The 7265-nt window shown below is 44.2% G+C and overlaps 1 protein-coding gene across 2 annotated transcripts in view; it reads right to left on the bottom strand.

Annotated features, from left to right (window-relative positions):
- Positions 1-3563, bottom strand: part of EXD3 (exonuclease 3'-5' domain containing 3) — a 159529-nt gene extending 155966 nt beyond the window's left edge. For both annotated transcript variants that reach the window (XM_063432996.1, XM_063432995.1), the window contains exon 1: positions 3414-3563. The gene's annotated coding sequence lies outside the window, so the exon portion shown is untranslated. The remainder of the gene's footprint in view (positions 1-3413) is intronic.
- Between the last annotated feature and the right edge of the window lie 3702 nt (positions 3564-7265).

A 7265-nucleotide genomic window follows, 5' to 3' on the forward strand; every position in this document is an offset into this window, starting at 1 on the left:
ATTGCTTGCATCTTTTAAAGAAACGCTGGATTCTGCCTCCTACTCTCTTGGCATCAGAAACACCTACCCTTGTCAGATCTATCCCCTTTTTTCTCCTCAAACCTCTGATTTTTTCCTCTTTTTTGAAAGTAAGGACTATCCTGGAAATTTTTATTACCAGGCTTCCAAGAAAATTTATTGTCTTGAGGAAGGGCTGTAGCTTCATGAAGGCATCCCTGGGCCCACCCGTAATCACAAAGCTGGAACATACTCGGCACAAAATAATACCTGAAAGGGCTACAGGACCTCCATGGACAGAGCCATGCCGCTCAGCCTACCGTCTGGGCGGCTATCGGGCTTCCTCCCCAGACATCAACCAGTGTGCCTCACCTCAAGTAGATGCTTAATCCATCCCGTGCTGGGACAAGGAAGAACGGAGGTGGGTTTGCCGGGGGAAGTCCTTTATGGGATAAAGGGGAGGGACTTTTAATTAACTCCTATCTTGTAGATGCTTGTCCCAATTAAGGAGGCACAACCCATAGGTACTGCCACCATATGCCAGAAAAGAAAAAAAACAGTATTTTAAGAGCGAAAATAAACTATTTGATCCTCTATGGCAGAATCATATGCAGATCACAGTGAGCACCGCGCATGCACCTACCGTCTCCAATGTTTCTCTATGAGGGGCATTGGATTGGAATGTCATATCAGAGCCATGCCTCCACTGGGACATCGCAACTGTAGCATTAGAAATACATACCTGTATTCCCAAGATCACCAATTATAAAAAAGACGCACACATACAATTTTGTTACAGAGATGCAGCCTTTCAATTTTCTTGTAATCAGTCTTCCTCTTCCCCTTCCTAAACTATTAAATCTTTCCTTCTTCCTGGTTATTTTAACCTGCACAGTTTCTGCAATACCCATTGTCTAGGTAATCAGGAAGCACAGGAAAGGTTTGTGGGAGTTTTAGTGCACTACCTGGTTAACCAGCCAGCTGCACTACAGTTTCTAAGAACTTCTGCTCTGCCTATAAAACGCTCCTATGCCCTTTCAAGATGTACAGGGCCTTTTATATAGGGACTTTTTAATGGCACTAAAGTCACCTAGATCGCTTCATCTCTATGAAGTGGTCCTTTAGTTTTAGGCTTGCAGGTTAAATACACCTTCTGCTGCCCACACAGCCACTACAGGCGCTACCTCCTCTAGACCAAGTGAAACACTGTGTGGGAATCTAATGCTGTGGGTAGTAGCTTCTTGGATGCAAACACATGTAGTGTTATAGACGAGGATTCTGCTGTTACACCATAAAGATCTCTGCCAGCTGCAATAAAACTAAACAAATGATAGAAAGAAAAGGAGGGTCGACAGAAGACCTGTCCTACCATTATCATGCTTGAATTTAGAGACAATTTTACCACATTCACCAGCCAGCACAAGGAACCCATCACTTTACATCGTCTGACCATCCACCACCAAGAGGAGGGAACCCTTCATTTTACCTCGACTACCAGCCATGGCGACAAATCGAACATTTTACCTCGCCTTTCAGCCAGTAAGGGGAACACTTACCGCACCCACCAACAAATGCTGGGAGAGGATCCCATCACATCACTTTATCTTACATGACAAACATTCAGAGATGGAAATCCGGGTCCCTTCACTTCTAAGCGGAATCCAATCCTTTCACCTCACCCACCAGGGAGAGAAATCCAAAATACATCAAAACAAACTGCGCATTGCGCACCTGGGTTGCCCCAATAACCGCTCACTCTCCCAGTAGGTGTGCTGTATTACAGGATACCACAGTTCTGTATCATACAATAAGAGAAAACTGGCAACATTAAACTGGAGGATGTGATTATAGGATTATTAGAGGGGTTCTCTAGCTATTAAAGGGACACTGTAGGCACCATAACCGCTTCATCTCTTTGAAGTCGTTATGTCTAGAGTCCCCTGGCGCTGTCTTTTCATTCAGCTAAACAAGAGTCCCCAGCATCTCCTCTGTGCTGTTTGGACTAATGAGGGAATATTTACCCAAGTAACAATAGGCAGCTGTGATTGGCTGAGAATGTCAGCTGACCGCTTTCAGCCTAACACAGCACCCATTGCTTGTATGAACGGGTATGGTTAGAATAATAATAATAATAATAATAACACATTCAGCACCAGTTTAGTGTTCCTTTTTACACCCACTTGCCAGGATATGGAACTCAGCACTCTACCGCATCTGCCACACCCACCAGGGATGGGTACCCAACACTCTACCTCACCCGTGCCTCCCACCAGGGGTGGGAACCCAACACTCTACCTCACCCGCCACTGCACCCACCAGGAATGGGAACCCAACACACTACCTCGCCCGTCCCACCAACCTGGCTGGGAACCCAACACTTTACCTCACACGTGCCACCTGGGCTGAGAACCTAACACTCTTTCTCACCCAAGCACTCAACCGCACCACTGCACTCAGGCTGGGAACCCAACACTGTACCCGAGCCACACCTCCCTCCAGGGATGAAAACCCAGCACTCTACCTCACCCGCGCCTCCCACCAGGGATAGGAACCCAACACTCTACCTCACCTGCGCCTCCCACCAGGGATAGGAACCCAACACTCTACCTCACCCGCGCCTCCCACCAGGGATAGGAACCCAACACTCTACCTCACCCGCGCCTCCCACCAGGGATAGGAACCCAACCCTCTACCTCACCTCCCACCAGGGATAGGAACCTAAAACTCTACCTCACCCATCCCACCCGGGCTGGGAACCCAACACTCTACCTCACTCGCCCGTCGGCACAGACTGAGATTCCTCAGAATAAATGGATCCTTTAAAAGGCAGCATAATAAACACTATTACCCAAACTAAAACATAAACCCCCGAATAATAAAGTACAGGAAGGGCCAGATTACAGGACAGACAAACAGCCTGGGCTGTGCAGGGAGGACAGACAGACAGCCTGGGCTGTGCAGGGAGGACAGACAGACAGCCTGGGCTGTGCAGGGAGGACAGACAGACAGCCAGCCTGGGCTGTGCAGGGAGGACAGACAGACAGCCAGCCTGGGCTGTGCAGGGAGGACAGAGAGAGCCTGGGCTGTGCAGGGAGGACAGACAGACAGACAGCCTGGGCTGTGCAGGGAGGACAGACAGACAGACAGCCTGGGCTGTGCAGGGAGGACAGACAGACAGACAGCCTGGGCTGTGCAGGGAGGACAGAGACAGACAGCCTGGGCTGTGCAGGGAGGACAGACAGCCATGGCAGGTAAGAGGTTAATGTAAACTTCCTGACAGGACTCTAAACACTCCAACACTATACCCCCTGTAACCCCAATCCACCCCTCCGTGCCGCCACCAGGGGGATCCGGCACCCGCCTCTCAGGGGTACATACCGGGCAGCCCTGACCCTTCTCCCCCACCCCCACCGTACCTGGAAACCGAAAGCTCCTCCCGACACCGAGCCCGGAACTTATCTCCGCGGCCTCCGCGCGCCGCCCGGACATTTACCAGCGAGGGACTGAAGCCAGGAACCCCTCGTGGAAGCTGGCAGCGCTCAGGCTCTACGAGGTTTCCATGGCGACAGCCAGTGAGGTGAACGGATTTCTGCCCGCGCGAACTACATTTCCCGGCATGCCTTACTGGCCGCAGCTGGTGGTTTCCAGGGTCACGTGGCGCCCCATGAGCTGTCAGCTTTTCCTGGTGGAGGACACTTCCTCATAATGTCATGTGGGGGATTGGGCAATGAGTGGCCCTGAGTGGGCAACCTGGGAGGGGGGTCATTATCTGTAACACTGTATGAGAAAGCTGTTACTGGAAGGAATAAAGACTCTCTATTAAAAAAGGAATTGTAATAGTTTGCACTTATCTTTGTATTTAATAAAGATGTATTTGTAATGTGTGAAAAATAAAATAAAAATGTATAATTCCACCCGCTGTATCCACCTAGGTCCCTTTAACCGGGCGTGGCGGAAAGACGAGACAGGGGGGATATGATAGAAACATTTAAATACATAAAGGGAATCAACACAGTAAAGGAGGAGACTATATTTAAAAGAAGAAAAACTACCACAACAAGAGGACATAGTCTTAAATTAGAGGGGCAAAGGTTTAAAAATAATACCAGGAAGTATTACTTTACTGAGAGGGTAGTGGATGCATGGAATAGCCATCCAGCTGAAGTGGTAGAGGTTAACACAGTAAAGGAGTTTAAGCATGGGTGGGATAGGCATAAGGCTATCCTAACTATAAGATAAGGCCAGGGACTAATGAGAGTATTTAGAAAACTGGGCAGACTAGATGGGCCGAATGTTTCTTATCAGCCGTCACATTCTATGTCTCCATGTTGATTGTCTGTCAATCATTGTTATAAACTCAGCCCTCTCCATCTGTCTGTTAGCTTAGAGAGACATAGAGAAACAAAACAATATCTATTTTCTAATCCATCACTGCTATGTGCTCCATGAACGTGCCAAGAGTGAACTGGATTGTTATATGGAAACTCCACTGTCCAAATACAAAAACAAAACACTATATAGTAGATAAATTGCCAATGAGAACATAATTGCCTTTTCTTGTGCATTTTTTCTAATTGGGGTTACATCTGTAAACATATTGCAATAGCTGCAGACTCTTGTCTGCAGCCTTTGCAAGCCCTCCCCTTCTAACCCCGCCCAGACTTTCTGTGTCTGTCCAATCACAGACTTCCCAATGCAGCTCAGTGAGAAGTCTTTGCAAGGCAGGTGCTCTGAGCAATTGCTGCCTTTTCAGTTTATCTTCACTGAGCAAAACAAACCAGGAAGCAACAGGACCAGTTGTCTAATTGACAGTTGGGGGTGTAACCAGGTTGATTTATAAAAGTGCCAAATTCTATTGAAATCTACACTTTTTGTAAAATTAAAAAAAGAGATCACACTATTCACACATAAAACCCTTTAGCACATTGAAGTGCTTTACGGGTCTGGCATGTCCCTTTAAACATTTGTTACTATAGTTGTGAGGTAGGGGGGCATCAGTGTGATTGCTATCATGGTGAGGGAGTATTGTCTATCCTCCTGCCTCTTCATTATTGTTGGAACCCCTGTGATTAGTTCATTTCGTTCTGCGGGCGGATGATTTTCACATTCAGGTCACTCCCCCCCCCCCCCCCCAAAAAAAAAAAATTAAATATTGAAAAGTGGCAAACCAGCACCCATCTGACAGTGAAAGAAGGTTATAAACAGACAGCAAGTTGTGGGTAACATGCTTTTCTACACATTGTAATGCTATAAACATGTCATGGGAAATGCTTCCCAGCAGTGTATAGAATCCATGTACATAGGAACCAACCTGATTAATGAGCTTTGCATTCTGTTTATCTGTGGCGTTTACATACTGCCATAGGTAAACACACCGTGAAATAGCCAGAGGTGGGCTCACTTTGTCTTGGTTGGGCTTTCTTGAATGTGTTTGTGTTTTATTGAGAATTAAGGTGATTATTTTACCTATTCATTGCACTGATGCCTTCTCAATGGGGTAACACCAGTCTGCGTCTCAACAGATAAATGCTGATCAGTCTTTTGGCAAATAATCCCAATTTCTTCCTTCTGATCAAGGTATTTCTACGAACGATTGCTTTTTCCCAATGGGGAATAATTTTTCCAATATTGAGCGATATGTCACTGTATAAGGAAAAGCCACTGAGTGTCACATTCTTTAATCACACTTCTATAGTCACCCTTGCACAGACTGACTCATTGATTGATAATTACTAGCGAAACGCATGAACTTGTTCCAACCGAGTCATGGGAATGTCTAAATCTAAGCTTGTCTAAGAATACGCTGACAGGGTTTCCCCAACCCTTATAATAACTGGGTTTTTTTTATTTTTTAAAAACAGCACCCTTTGGGTCATTACTATTACCCCCGTCCCTCCCCCTCCCACACACACATCTTAAAACCTGTAAAAAGTTTTTTTAAACTTACCTGACATCCAGCTCTGGGCGAGACTCTGGAACAAGTCTCACGTGCTGGGGATGCTACTAGCCCCAGCACACAATTAAAACTAACCCTGCATGAACAGTACTTCTAGCAGAAGCTCTGCACATTCAGACTCCTACCACCATGAGCTCTTTGAATCACTAAAGTGGTCATGGTGATTGGAGTAACCCTTTAATCTGCCTAGACCAGTGACATGTTCATTACAGAACTGAAACGTTATACGCTGACTTTGTCTATATTGACGTGCGATATCAGATGCACTATTAATAATAACTTTTACCTATTGTGTTGTTTTTGGTGGGTTTTTTTTAACAGGTTCAATAATGCATGATAAATTTACAGCAATGATATAGAAGACACATGGATTAGATAAAAAATTTTAATAGAAGGGTAGAAATACCCAGGACATAGTTGGAAAAACCCAGGACATACTTGGAAAAACCCAGGACATACTTGAAAACGAGAGACATTTCAATGTATCTTTCCTGGTAAAATAGTTTATAAATACATAAATATTGCAAACCAAGATATTACAGTAAGAGATCGATGAAGTATAATTTGTTTTAATTTCTAATTCCTAAGATGTGACACTGGCAAGTAATGTAATAAAGAAGCACTCCCATTAAAGTATTCAGAGTAATTGATGTTATAATAAACCGTGTGCAATTCCAGAAACCAATGATAAAAAAAAAAATCTTTATTTTCTGGTCATATTTTTTAAGGTCTGATATATATTTTTCTTTGAAAAAAAATTCTGGATGATAACTAACATCTAATATAATTGTAAAGTGCCTTGAGTCTCACAGGGAGAAAAGCGCTACAGAAATCGCAAATTCTTATTATCTTATTCTACAAAAATCACAAATTATTATTATTTTATTCTACAGAAATCACACATTTTCCAGGTTATTTATTAAAGCATACATTTTCAGGAAAACATATTAAAGATCAAATTTGAGGCCAAAAAAAGCCAACTTGAATACCTAGCTAACTATTTAAAATTCACACATTTTTGGCCTAAAATTTGCATTTTATTTTTTTATTTTTTCACACTTCAGTGAATAACTCTGACAATATTAATATATACATCCCTGGTTCTCGGTCTCAAGTTTAAAAATAATATTTGCATAGTATCAATATGTTAAGAAATTGTATTAAAACGTGTCCTTTCCTCTTCTTTGAACAGAGCACAGATGGGAGGTGCGCAATCGTGATGTCATTCAGGAATTTAAAGAGCTGCTGAATGCTCTGTGATTTAGTGCAGGTACTCACAAAGGAGGGAGGGAGACTTGAAAGGTATAAGAAC

Source organism: Pelobates fuscus, chromosome 9 (assembly GCF_036172605.1).
Source record: "Pelobates fuscus isolate aPelFus1 chromosome 9, aPelFus1.pri, whole genome shotgun sequence".
NCBI classification, from domain to species: Eukaryota; Metazoa; Chordata; class Amphibia; order Anura; family Pelobatidae; genus Pelobates; species Pelobates fuscus.